This window comes from Anomaloglossus baeobatrachus, chromosome 2 (genome assembly GCF_048569485.1).
Source record: "Anomaloglossus baeobatrachus isolate aAnoBae1 chromosome 2, aAnoBae1.hap1, whole genome shotgun sequence".
Classification (NCBI taxonomy): Eukaryota; Metazoa; Chordata; class Amphibia; order Anura; family Aromobatidae; genus Anomaloglossus; species Anomaloglossus baeobatrachus.
The window spans coordinates 603,332,528-603,346,889 of NC_134354.1; positions in this window are offsets into that span (position 1 = coordinate 603,332,528).

The window sequence follows — 14,362 nt, forward strand, 5'->3', positions numbered from 1 at the left end:
AGAGGAGGGCCATAAAAACCTCCAGATGTCACCACAAATAACTTGAGTGACGTCATTACTGATTTTGGCTCAGTCTCTGCCTGAACCTCACAGCAAGCAGTCATGGTCTATGGCGCTTGCTGTGAATTCAGATGTAGCATAGCTGGAAGCATTGTGGGACCTAATAAATTGGATTACGGCAGACCTGGGTGCTTTAGGGGTTAACAAATTGGTGAAAAGAGTTATTTTTTTTATTTTTTTTTCAATAAAGGATTTTTCTGTGTGTTTGTGTTTATTCCTTCTTACTTATAAGGTTAATGATGGGGATCTCATAGACCCTCTCCATCACTAATCCAGGGCTTAGTGATATCTGTGGGCTGTCATTAACCCCTTTTTACCCTGATTGCCACTGCATCAGTGCAATCTGGAAGAGCTGGGTAAAGTTCCGGGACTGTCACATCTAATGGATTCAATAATCCTTGGCTGCTGTAGGCTGCTATTTTTATGCTGGGGTGTTCCCAATAGGCATAGGTCTTCTCAGCCTGAGAATACCAGCCCCCAGCTGTCGTGCTTTATCATGACGGGATATTAAACTTGGGGGGGGACTGCATTCTGCTTTTTAATTACTTATTTATTTAAATATTAATAAAAAAGCCCCATGCAGTTCCTGTTATTTTGATATACAGCCAAGATAAGTGCACGGCTGGAAGCTGCAGACTGTAACCATGGGCTTTATATGTGCTTGTGTCATGTACATATGTGATTTATCTGAGGAAGGAGATGTGATCTTTGAAGCGCATAATAAAATCATGATTTAACCATTATTGCTGACTATATTCTTATGACAGCACGGGAATCCACTTCTGTTTTATCGTTTGATGCTTGTATCAATACAGTGAAAACCAGGAGCGGCGCGCACCACGTATAGTATAACCAAACTAGGTAGGGGAGCACCCTGGTGAAGAAGGAAGGACTGTATGTGTACAAGAGAAGAGATTCCGCACAAACAATCAGGGGCACACCAATAGATAAGGATATGTATAAAAGAGAAACACCTTTATTAGCACAAACAAGGACATGTTAAAAACATTTAAAACACATATAGATGCAAAACGCCCATTGAGCGGGACCAAACCCAGAGTATGGAAACAATGAGCCAAAAATACAAATGGTAATACAGTGCAAGATAATGCAACAAGAGAGAACCCACAGATGGTGCAGTATCAAGAATCCAGTGACAACCCCTGTTAAAATATGTGAAGTGCGAGGCCTCTACAGGGATAGCAGTTGCTGGTGCTGATACAGTCATATGAAAGAGTTTGGGCACCCTTATTAATGTTAACCTTTTTCTTTATAACAGTTTGTTTTTTTGCAACAGCTATTTCAGTTTTATATATCTAATAACTGATGGACTGAGTAATATTTCTGGATTGAAATGAGGTTTATCATACTAACAGAAAATGTGCAATCCGCATTTAAACAAAATTTGACCGGTGCAAAAGTATGGGCACCTCAACATAAAAGTGACATTAATATTTTGTAGATCCTCCTTTTGCAAAAATAACAGCCTCTAGTCGCTTCCTGTAGCTTTTAATTCCTGGATCCTGGATGAAGGTATATTTGACCATTCCTGTTTACAAAACAATTCCAGTTCAGTTAACTTGATGGTCGCCGAGCATGGACAGCACGCTTCAAATCATATACCTTCGACACTTTGTAGCTGAGAACCATGATAACTGGTCCTCCCTCCTACCCTGGGCAGAATTTGCCCTTAACAATTCGCTGGCTGAGGCCACTGGGCAGACACCGTTCGTACTCAATAATGGGCAACACCCTAGGGTACCGGTACCGTTTCCCGCTGCTGCACCTCCTCCTCTTGTGGCCGACTGGGCAACTAATGCCAGAGAGGTTTGGGATCGGACTCAAGAGTTGATCCAAGCAGCTAAGGACCGTATGAAGACGGTGTCCGATCGGTTTCGTCGCCCGGCTCCTGTCTTTTCTCCGGGGGACTTTGTGTGGCTCTCTGCAAAACACGTGAGACTTAGAGTGAGCTCTGTCAAATTTGCTCCTCGCTTCCTGGGTCCTTATGAGGTTCTTCGACAGGTAAATCCTGTAGTCTACTAGTTGAAGTTACCCGTCCATCTTAGGATCCATGACAAATTCCATGTTTCACTGCTAAAGCCGGCTATTTTACCTCATGCTCGTGAAGTGCACTCTCCTGCCTCTGATTCCTCTCGCTCTAGCTATGAGGTACGAGCCATAGTTGGTTCTAAGATGGTTAGAGGGCGCAGGTTCTTCTTGATAGATTGGGAGGGCTACGGCCCGGAACATCGTTCTTGGGAGCCTGAGGAGGCTGTCCATGCTCCCGACTTAGTTGCCGATTACCTGCGTCGCCGGGAGGGGGGCCCTTGAGGGGGAGGTACTGTTACGGTTGCTGTGGCACTGGAGTCTATGTCCAGATTTCTTGTTATTGCACATGTGCGAGCACTGGAGACTATGTCCAGATTTTTTGCTACTGCACATGTGCAAGCGCTGGAGACTAAGTCCTATCTTGGAGCCATTGCACATGTGCGGGTGACATCATTGCTGACACGAGGTCACAATTCTCTGACACCTTCTATGCCGATTGGCTGCTGGTCATGTGCTTGTGACACGTGGTCACATGTCTCTGACACCTTGTATGCCAATTGGTCGCTGGTCATGTGCTTGTGACGCTTTGCTCGGTGATAGGCCAGCGTGACGTCATTCCTGTCGTTCTGGCAGCGAAATGGCTCTGGTGTCCTCCATCTTGGATGAGGCACAGAGTCTATATAAGACCCTGACGCATGCCGCACGGCGCTCAGTCCTCTTGTTTCATGCATGAGAGTAGACGCTCTGTGCACGTTCCTCTAGGCATCTCTCTGTCTATGCTAGGTGAGCGCTACCGGCAGGGTAGCATTCTTATACCTTACAGCTTTGGCTGCAGTCCGTATCCTTACCTCTTAGGGGAGCGGACATAGGCAGCTGCCTGAGGCACATGGTCTGGCTGGGCCTTGTGATTCTACTCGTAGGTGGACGTTGCCGCTAGGGTAACGTTCCTTATACTGCGTCTGGCAGTTGTTCGTATCCTCGCACACTAGGGGAGCAAACAGAGGTAGGAGCTTTGTGCGGCTTATGCTGCTGTCCATCTCTTTTGCACCACTAGAAGAGCGGACCTAGGCAGGTGCCATATCTAGTGGTTCGTGTCCTCGCACACTAGTGGAGCGAACGCAGATAGGAGCTTTGTGCGGCTTACGCTGCTGTTCGTCTCTTTTGCACCACTAGAAGAGCGGACCTAGGCAGGTGCCATATCTAGTGGTTCGTGTCCTCGCACACTAGTGAAGCGAACGCAGGTAGGAGCTTTGTGCGGCTTACGCTGCTGTCCGTTTCCTGGCACCACTAGAGGAACGGACCTAGGTAGGTGCCATTTCACACTCACTGCCTTTGTCTCTGTGATTATTAACAGAGACCATTCCACACACCCTCCAAGTAAGGGAGGAATTGCCTTATTTACTAATTATATTCCTCTGTGAGTTTGACAGAGGTATTGCACTCTGCCATAGTCTGCAGCAGAGTTTTTGCACGGTGGACCCTGACTGTCTGTTACTCCTTTAGGTTTTATTATCAGACAGCCCCCCGTAACATACCCTGTTGGTAAGATAGAAAGTGAGCTGCCACCGGCGTGATAGATTTACCTTTTAGGGTATCCGAGGCTGCCAGATTGATGGTTGAGATGTGTTTCTGAATCCTCTTTCTGAGTTCCTGAGTAATTTGGCCAATGTAGGTTTTGTCACACGGGTAGATCATGCAATATATCACATTGTCAGTCTTACAATTAATGTAAGATCTGATGGAGTGATTAGTAGAATCCTGAGGATTATAGAAGGTGTTATGAGTGACTTGCATGAAACCACAGATGTTGCAGTCCCCACATGGAAAGGAGCCCCTAAGTGTGACTCCACGATGTAATTTAGTCGTGGGTCTAACGAAATGGCTCCGAGTCAAAAGGTCCCTCATATTGGGAACCCGTCATGCCGTAAGCAGGGGTTGAGAAGAAACCACTGGGGAAGTCTGTGTATCCGTGGTTAGTATAGCCCAGTGCTTTTGGAGGATGTGTCTCACCTATTGCCATTCATTATTGTAGGTGGTGATAAATCTGACATGGTCATCCTTGTGCTTCAATTTAGGCTTGATGAGTGACTCCTGCGTTTCGCTGCTAGCCCTCCGGTACGCTTTAGAAATGATTTTCTTAGGGTACCCACGTTTCACAAACCTAGAAGTGAGATTAGAAGCCTGTTGGCCGAAATCAATATCCTCACTACAGTTGCGTCATACCCTTAAGAATTGCCCAGTGGGTATACCTGTTCTGATATGTCGCGGATGAAAACTTGTAAAATGCAGAAGAGCATTAGTGGCCGTGGACTTCCGGTAAAGGTTTGTTGACAGGCCTCCATCCTTGATGGTAACTTCCAGATCCAAGAATGACACAGCTGCGGGTGAAATATGGTAAGAGAGGAAGATGTTGAAATTGTTGGTATTCAGGCTGGAAATGAAAGCACAGCACTCATCCTCCGAACCCCTCCAGATGAAAATTACGTCGTCAATATACCAATGCCAATGCAAAACCTTTTCCTTAAATAACTGAGACTGGAAAATACAGGTGGACTCCCACCAACCTAAGAACAGGTTTGCAAAAGATGGTGCACAACGTGCGCCCATTGCCACTCCCGAAGTTTGTCTATAATAAGTCCTGTCAGAGATGAAATAGTTATTGCGTAAGACAAAGTCGAGGAGGTCCACCAGAAAGGAATCTTGCATACGGTCGGAACGGGATTGTGAGTCCAGAAAATGAGTGACCGCATGCATGCCTTCTGGGTGTCGGATGTTGGTGTATAGCGACTCAACATCACATGTCACCAATAATGCACTGGGAGGAACCGTGATACCCCTATAAATTGTGACAACATGGACAGTATCCTGGACAAAAGAAGGGAGCCTGCTGACAAACGGTTGGAGGAAAAAGTCTATATAGGTGCTGGCATTTTCACAGAGACTCCCTATGCTGGCCACTATGGGCCTGCCGGGAGATCTGGAAGTCGATTTGTGGACCTTGGGCAGTAGATAAAAGGTAGGAACAATGGGATCCGGGACCCACATGTACTTGAACTCTTTATCAGAGATGATACCAAGACGCCGAGCAGACTGTAATAGAAGATTAAATTTAGACATAAACACCTGCGTCGGGTCAGATGGTAATTTGGTGTAAAACTCTGTACTTCTTATCTGTCTGTGAGCTTCTTTCAAGTACATGTGGGTGGGCCAGATCACAACGTTTCCACCCTTATCATCTTCCTTAATGATTAAGTTGTTGTTCTTTTCAACTTAAAGATGGCCTGCCTTTCCGGAATGGACAGGTTGGGTGCCCTGTTTGTGCCAGATCCCACCTTGGCAATGTCAGCCCTGGCCAGCTCGAAGAAGATTTGAATAGCTGGTACCAGGGAGAATGAAGGGGTCGCCACAGATTTGTTCCTCAAGGGGAACTGTCTCCTACCTGATCCATTGGTGTTTTCCTCCACCAAGTCCAGCAGGTCCTGAAAGGTTTGTCGTTCGTCTGGTGCCATATTGTCAATGATTTGGGGTCTCCTATAAATGACCTGGAAAATGAGGTTCCGACAGAAAAGGTAAAGATCTTTAGACAGGGAGAATTTGTAGACAGAATGGGTAGGTGAGAACGTAAGTCCTCGTTCCAATACAGAAATCTCTTGTGGGGACAGGTCGTACGTGGAAAGGTTGATGATCTGTAATGAGTCCCTTACCTGAATATCAATAGCTGCGTCGGAAGTGTTGTTGACCATATCTAGAATCGGTACCTCATTTTCCTGAATGGTAGTTGGCGATGGTTGTACCCTTGTTTTCTTCCTGTTTTGCCCCCTGCGACCGCCTCTTATGACTTTGCGTCGGGGTCGCTGCCTGATGATAAAAAATCGCTAGAGCTGCTTTCTTGTGCTTGGGGAAAAGCGTTATTAACATTCCTGGGGGGCCTGTTGGTATTATATCCCCTGGTATTGCCCTTTTGCCTCCTCTTAAATACCACTTTATTGTCAAAATCGGATCTGTCTCGCTGGAATTTGCCACATATTCTATCCACAATTTCTTTTTCATATTTATCCATCTGCGCTTTAAGTCTGGCCTGAAATGGTTCGACTTGTGAGCGGTCCTCAAGTCGAGCCAGCTTGGACTCCAAATCTTTGATGTTAGTTTTAGTGGTTGCTAACAGTACCCTGTCATGCTCAAGTAACATGTTTATAAGTATATTCGAACACCGAAGGAGACCTTGCTCCTAGGTATCCTGGAATGCCACAGAGGGTTCCCAAGAAGGGAAGTTGTTGACCCGGAGACCTCGGGGAACAATACCAGTCTTGAGGTATTCCTCAAGGCTACGTATGCTCCACCAGAGGCGTATGCCCATTTTATGGGCTGAAGTGAGGTCCGACGTGAGGGAAACTTCAGAGACTTTGGACAGGGGTGCGGAGGAAAAAATATTGTCAGAATGCTGTTGCCAAGCATCTTTTCGTGAATCCCAATCCATTCTGGCAATCAATAACAGTAATTACCAATAAATACTACCACACAGACTCACAACACAGGCGAGTGAGAAGAACAGAAATTATGTATATATATAACCCGATCAAGACTAATGTTTTAAATAAAACGGTGTGCAGCTCCAGAACTGTAACCCCAAGAGGGGAACAGGAAAAGGTAACTGAGAAAACCAGGAGCGGAGCGCACCACGTATAGTATAACCAAAATAGGTAGGGGTGCACCCTGGTGCAGAAGGAAGGACTGTATGTGTACAAGAGAAGAGATTCCGCACAAACAATCAGGGGCACACCAATAGATAAGGATATGTATAAATGAGAAACACCTTTATTAGCACAAACAAGGACATGTTAAAAACATTTAAAATACATATAGATGCAAAACGCCCATTGAGCGGGACCGAACCCAGAGTATGGCAACAATGAGCCAAAAATACAAATGGTAATACAGTGCAAGATAATGCAACAAGAGAGAACCCACAGATGGTGCAGTATCAAGAATCCAGTGTCAACCCCTGTTAAAATATGTAAAGTGCGAGGCCACTATAGGGATAGCAGTTGCTGGTGCTGATATATGGAAGTGTGTTCATATAAAGAACAAAAATGTACTAGAGAGATATATATATATATATAACTAATATACAGTTACGGAAACAAATCTAGGTATTTAAATTCAAAGACACACAATCACATAGGTAGTAGTGAGCAACACAGGAGCTGTTAACCCAAGACTGTGCTATGCTGCAAACATGGTAGAAAGGTGTATATGTCCGATGCTGGAAAGCAAGGGAAATATTGCAGCAAGTATAGTTGAAATAGCAAAAAATAGGCCCAAGCATATACCATATGCCCAAATGCTTAGCAGGGCATGAGTGACATCACAAAAAGCCACATAATAAACCAGGGGGCATAAAGCCTAGTATAAGACACGGGATAAATAATCACCGGTAGAAGGCACAGGGTTAATCAAACACACATATGTGCAAATGTAGGGTCAGGTAAGCCGCTCAGGATGGGGAGCCGACTCGTATCGCCGCCGCAGCGGCTTCATCAGAGAGAGTAAAGGTGAGTGCATAACAGAAGAGTATAAATACATCAATGATAAGCAAGTAGACTCACACACCTAAGGGGCGGCGGACCAGCATGGTCCGTGTAGCGAGGCGCCATGTTGCGCGTGCGCAATGCAGCGAGACGGCAAGGCAGAATGGTCAAAATGTGACAGAAGGCATAATAAGGTAAAGCGCTGCATCGCGCATGCGCAGTCCCACAGAATGGAGGAGCAGAGCGGTACAAAGGCTATGAGAAGCAGGGCGCACAGTATGCATGCGCAAGTAGCAAATAGTAAGGCATCATATAAGCACTGGTATGGTAAAGGAGCCATAAATTAAATTTGTGGAAAAAGAGGGGCTATAGTTATTTTCATTGTTTGTATATGCACGCAAAGTATGCCCTATATAGATAGGAAAACATTGATAAGTGTGGTATTAGGCATGTAACGGCGCACCAAATATGAAGACTTATAAATATGCAACGGATTATGACAAAGAAGGGGGGGAGGGGAGGGGGGAAAGGGTGGGACTGGAGGGTTGTTGGTGCAAATATAGCATTATGAGCCAGAAATGTACAGAAGAGATATATGTGCAGAGACACAAATGGAATCGTATGCATGTTTGGTATATTTTTCACACTAGTATACAATAGTACATGCACCAGCCAACAGGTAAATTTACATAAAGATAGTACTAGAGATGAAGGAGTACCCATACATTAGTTCAAGGACATGTGGGTCCCGGATCCCATTGTTCCTACCTTTTATCTACTGCCCAAGGTCCACAAATCGACTTCCAGATCTCCCGGCAGGCCCATAGTGGCCAGCATAGGGAATCTCTGTGAAAATGCCAGCACATATGTGGACTTTTTCCTCCAACCGTTTGTCAGCAGGCTCCCTTCTTTTGTCCAGGATACTGTCCATTTTTTCACAATTTGTAGGGGTATCACGGTTCCTCCCAGTGCATTATTGGTGACATGTGACGTTGAGTCGCTATACACCAACATCCGACACCCAGATGGCTTGCATGCGGTCACTCATTTTCTGGACTCACAATCCCGTTCCGACCGTATGCATGATTCCTTTCTGGTGGAGCTCCTCGACTTTGTCTTACGCCAAAACTATTTCATCTTCGACAGGACTTATTATAAACAAACTTTGGGAGTGGCAATGGGCGCATGGTGTGCACCATCTTTCGCCAACCTGTTCTTAGGTTGGTGGGAGTCCACCTGCAATTTCCAGTCTCAGTTGTTTAAGGAAAAGGTTTTGCATTGGCATCGGTATATTGACGACGTCTTTTTCGTCTGGAGGGGTTCGGAGGATGAGTGCTGTGCTTTCATTTCCAGCCTGAATACCAACAATCTCAACATCTTCCTCTCTTACCATATTTCACCCGCAGTTGTGTCAGTCTTGGATCTGGAAGTTACCATCAAGGATGGAGGCCTGTCAACAAACCTTTACCGGAAGTCCACAGCCACTAATGCTCTTCTGCTTTTTACAAGTTTTCATCCACGACATATCAGAACAGGTATACCCACTTGGCAATTCTTAAATGTACGACACAACTGCAGTGAGGATATTGATTTCGGCCAATAGGCTTTTAATCTCACTTCTAGGTTTGTGAATCGTGGGTACCCTAAGAAGATCATTTCTAAAGCATACCAGAGGGCTAGGGGTGAAACACAGGAGTCACTCATCAAGCCTAAATTGAAGCACAAGGATGACCATGTCAGATTTATCACCACCTACAATAATGAATGGCAACAGGTGAGACACATCCTCCAAAAGCACTGGCCTATACTAACCACAGATACACAGACTTCCCCAGTGGTTTCTTCTCATCCCCTGGTTATGGCACGACGGGCTCCCAATTTGAGGGACCTTTTGACTTGGAGCCATTTCGTTAGACCCACGACTAAATTACATCGTGGAGTCACACTTAGGGGCTCCTTTCCAAGTGGGGACTGCAATATCTGTGGTTTCACGTAAGTCACTCATAACACCTTCTAAAATCTTTAGGATTCTACTAATCACTCCATCAGATCTTACATTAATTGTAAGACTAAAGACCGATTTACACGCTGCAATGTATCTTACAATGTGTCGGCGGGGTCACTTCGTAAGTGACGCACATGCGCCATCGTAAGGTACATTGCAGTGTGTGACAGGTACGTGCGATTGCGATTGAACGGTAAAACGTTCATCGCATACACATCATACCTTTGTCTAGAATTGCATGTCAGATTGTTCATCGTACCCCGGGTAGCACACACCGCAGTATGTGACACCCCGGGAACGATGAACAGATCTTACCTACGTCCTGCGGCTCCCGGCCCACAATGCGGAAGGAAGGAGGTGGGCGGGATGTTTACGTCCTGCTCAGCTCCACCCCTCCGCTTCTATTGGCCGGCTGCCGCGTGATGTCGATGTGACGCCGAACGTCCCTCCCACGCCAGGAAGTGGACGTTCGCCGCCCACATTGAGGTCGTATGGACGGGTAAGTGCGTGTGACGGGGGGGTTTCGCGTTTGTGCGGCACGTTCAACAAATTGAACGTGCCACACATACGAAGGGGGTGTTGCAAATCGCATACAAAATCGTATGCGAAATTGCAACGTGTAAAGCAGGCTTTAGAATGTGATATATTGCATGATCTGCCCGTGTGACAAAACCTACATTGGCCAAACTACTCAGGAACTCAGAAAGAGGATTCAGAAACACATCTCAACCATCAATCTGGCAGCCTCGGATACCCTGAAAGGTAAATCTATCACGCCGGTGGCAGCTCACTTTCTATCTTACCATCAGGGTAGTCCACGTGGGCTCTGTGTTTTTGGGCTCCAGAAGTGCCATATTAGTGCTAGGGGGGGTTCCTGCACAAGATGGCTCCTCCAAAATGAATCCAGATGGATTTTTAGACTTCATTCCGTTGCCCCTTTGGGCCTTAACGAGGAACTTCTTTTCACTGGGTTCCTTGGCTGATGGACCTCTTTCACCCCCCCCTCTTTGCTCCTCTTCCTTCTCCTCCCTTTCCCTTTTCATATGTGATCCTTGCACTTAAGTAATCATGTAATATTAATTCAAAATGTGGTTGTCATCTCTCCCTCTTGCAGGCACCCTCTTTCTATCGGATGCCTTCAATATGCATCTTCCTGCAACAGCTTTTGTGTGTATGGGAACACCACCGTATCCGGTCATTGGACTCCCATCTTCTACAACCACTGTCCTTCTGCTTCCGGATCCGAATTGCCTTCTATATCCTGTCTCTACGTTGATATGGTTGCCTCCTGTCATCCAGTGGTGCTTTATATACCTGTACCCCCATTTGGACAATCTACTGTTCTTGTCACAGTTCCTGTGTGTACAGGCACACCACTGCATCCGGTCATTGGACTCCCATCTACTATAACCATTGTCCTCCTGCCTCTGGTTTTAAATTGTATTCTATACTCGCCTCGGTGTTGATATGGTTGCCTTCCGTCATCTAGTGGTGCCTTATACATTTGTATGTTTATTTGGATCATCCACTATTATATTTATCTACTAGTGGCCTTTTAACCAATTTTATAATAATCGGGGCAGTATCAGGCATCCCTGCACACCGTCTACCTTGGTCACAATATGATCTTGGTACTCTACGTGCATTTCAAGTTTCCACGCATATTGTCCATTTTGGACATTACCAACTGCGACCGTACACTGGGGTTGTATACATGTGTGCACATTTTGGCACTTTACCCATAATGGTTGTGGGATTTTTTTAGGAATGGGTTTTATAGGCATGCCGACCTTGTTGAATGTATATATTTAAATCATTCCTGGGGTGTGCCTAATGTATGGGTACTCCTTCATCTCTAGTACTATCTTTATGTAAATTTACCTGTTGGCTGGCGCATGTACTATTGTATACTAGTGTGAAAAATATACCAAACATGTATACGATTCCATGTGTGTCTCTGCATATATATCTCTTCTGTACTTTTCTGCCTCATAATGCTATATTTGCACCAACAACCCCCCAGTCCCCGCCCTTTCCCCCCCCTCCCCTCCCCCCCTTCTTTGTCATAATCCGTTGCATATTTATAAGTCTTCATATTTGGTGCGCCGTTACATGCCTAATACCACACTTATATTTTCCTATCTATATAGGGCATACTTTGCGTGCATATACAAACAATGAAAATAACTATAGCTCCCCTTTTTCCACAAATTTAATTTATGGCTCCTTTACCATACCAGTGCTTATATGATGCCTTACTATTTGCTACTTGCGCATGCATACTGTGCGCCCTGCTTCTCATACCTTTGTACCGCTCTGCTCCTCCGTTCTGTGGGACTGCGCATGCGCGATGCAGCGCTTTACCTTATTATGCCTTCTGTCACATTTTGACAATTCTGCCTTGCCGTCTCGCTGCATTGCGCATGCGCAACATGGCGCCTCGCTACACGGACCCTGCTGGTCCGCCGCCCCACAGGTGTGTGAGTCTACTTGCTTATCATTGATGTATTTATACCCCTCTGTTATGCACTCACCTTTACTCTCCCTGATGAAGCCGCTGCGGCGGCGATACGCATCAGCTCCCCATCCTGAGCGGCTTACCTGACCCTACCTTTGCACATATGTGTGTTTGATTGAGCCTGTGCCTTCTACCGGTGATTATTTATCCCGTGTCTTATACTAGGCTTTATGCCCCCTGGTTTATTATGTGGCTTTTTGTGATGTCACTCATGCCCTGCTAAGTATTTGGGCATATGGTATATGCTTGGGCCTATTTTTTGCTATTTCAACTATACTTGCTCCAATATTTCCCTTGCTTTCCAGGATTGGACATATACACCTTTCTACCATGTTTGCAGCATAGTACAGTTTTGGGTTAACAGCTCCTGTGTTGCTCACTACTACCTATGTGATTGTGTGTCCTTGAATTTAAATACCTAGATTTGTTTCCGCAACTGTATATTAGTTATATATATATATATATCTCTAGGACATTTTTGTTCTTGTTATGAACACACTTCCATATATCAGCACCAGCAACTGCTATCCCTATAGTGGCCTCGCACTTTACATATTTTAACAGGGGTTGACACTGGATTCTTGATACTGCACCATCTGTGGGTTCTCTCTTGTTGCATTATCTTGCACTGTATTACCATTTGTATTTTTGGCTCATTGTTGCCATACTCTGGGTTTGGTCCCGCTCAATGGGCGTTTTGCATCTATATGTGTTTTAAATGTTTTTAACATGTCCTTGTTTGTGCTAATAAAGCTGTTTCTCTTTTATACATATCCTTATCTATTGGTGTGCCCCTGATTGTTTGTGCGGAATCTCTTCTCTTGTACACATGTATCAATACAGTGGGGACTGCATTCTAATTGTTTTATGTATTCATTTATTTATCACCAGTCTAAGGACACAGACAGAGTGTGTGATTTCAACCAATCAGAAACGTTCTTTCAGAGGGTGGGGCGTGGTCCAATAGCAGCCAATCAGAGACGTCGGTGGAAGGGCAAAGCAGAGAATATTAATTAGTGATAATTAACAAACCCCAAATGTAGCGCTGCAACTGCGGGTTGCAGTAAGTATGTACTGTTTTTAACTCTTTTGCTTTTTTTACAGTGGCCAAACACAGCCATGCCAATACCTGACATGGCTGTTATGGGCAGGGAAAGGCTGCTTTTTGCCATCCGATCATTTACTGAGCCTTGTCAAGATCATCGACTTTTGTGGAAAATGCTGATGTCCGATCCCAATCTGATCCAGCCAGACAATGTACGATTTTAACATTTTCCAATGTTTGCCAATCAGGATCTCTCATCAGTACTGTTTTGTAGTCTTTTTTTGATCACATGCTGTGGGAGAGCAATTCACATTCGCTCCCCTCCTATACTGTATATGCTAGGTGGATGCTTCCTTTAATGCCAGCTGTAGCGTCTCTATACTGGTCTGGTGAGATTTTGTGATCCAGACTTACTGATGGTTGTAATACTTAGTTGTTGTGAGCGGTTGTGGTATTAACCCTTGCTGTCCTTTTGTTGCTGACTTGATTATCTTACTTTTCTTCCTAATTTCTTTCTGTTTTTTGTGAGTTTGCAATTTGTCAGAGGTTTTTTCGACGTCTGTCTTTATTTGTGTTGCCATCACCCTTCTTTCCCTGGGGAAACAGTTTAGTTCTGGTCACGAGAATAGTAAAGCATGGAACTCTTGCAACTCCAATATAGGTAATCCAGAAGTTAGGGATAGCCTAGGTTCCCTTAGCATTAGAGATGAGCAAAACTCTCAAGGTTTGGTTCTCCAAGCCCAACTGAACGTAAGGTACGTTCACCGAACCGTTTGTCAAACCGAATTCGAACTACTATGGATCCTTACTGAACCCCATTGAATTAAATGTGAGGCCAAGCGTAAAGCAGAGAAAACACCTGTAAAAGTGGGTGAAAACCTTCCAAAACAGCAAAACTACATTTTACAGTGCAGTACCATTGTTTTGGCATAGCCATTATCCTCCTAAAATATTGACATAAAAAATATAGATGTGATGAGAAACAGGTGTAGGGTTTGTGGTCCCATACCCCTGCCAGTACAGACAATACACAACTTTGAGGCATACGGTCCATGCAACACACAGGCTGTGGCCTGGCATTTCAATTTTAAAAATGAAGACATGCAGGAGTGACAGGTGAAGGCCATTTGCTCCCAGAAGCCTGGCACTACCTACAA